This window comes from Engraulis encrasicolus, chromosome 23 (assembly GCF_034702125.1).
Source record: "Engraulis encrasicolus isolate BLACKSEA-1 chromosome 23, IST_EnEncr_1.0, whole genome shotgun sequence".
Lineage (NCBI taxonomy): Eukaryota > Metazoa > Chordata > Actinopteri > Clupeiformes > Engraulidae > Engraulis > Engraulis encrasicolus.
The window spans coordinates 8,944,590-8,945,292 of record NC_085879.1 but is presented as its reverse complement, the minus strand read 5'-3'; positions in this window follow the sequence as shown (position 1 = coordinate 8,945,292).

Below are 703 nucleotides of genomic sequence, written 5' to 3'. Positions count from 1 at the left end.
GCTACACACGGGTGAGGCATACATTTTGTTTCGTTGTGTGCAGTCTTCACTTGTGTGCTGTGGAGTGCTGTGTCACAATGATGTGGAGTAAAAGTAATGTCCTCTCCATTGACATGTACATGCTGAGGTCATGGCCCCTGTTACACATTTGCTGTCACCATGATTGCAATAATCAAGAAGTGATGTATTACTATAGACTCTATGTAATTTCATTGTAGTGTGGTACAATGGCAGTAGTCTTTCCAAGGAGGAGTAGGCCAGCAGCATTCCATTGACAGAACGGTGCACATTAGCAGGCTATGTCTATTTATTCTGACAGAAACAGGTATGTGTGGGAAGTTTCCTGCCATCATTATTGGAGAAAGGTTTTTGTCTGTTTCTGACCTGGAATAGTGTATATCTGAATGAAAATCAGCATTTGCTGCAATGAGCTAAATCTGCCATGCTTTTTCGCCGCTTCTTTTCACACCTATTGTCCTTGTTTACGCCTTGACGAAAAGCCCTGAGGAGGAACTAGGACACCGTTTTGTCTCCCGCGCCTTGCTTGCAACGGTGCTTCAGTTTGTCCCCTTATCCTGGGCGTCTTAATTTATGGAAGGCCGCGTCCAAGATGCACTTGTCTCCGCACGCTCTTAGAGAGAGTGCATGCGTGCGCGCGAGAGAGAGACGCCGCAGCCGCAGACAAAAGCGGGAAAGGAAAATG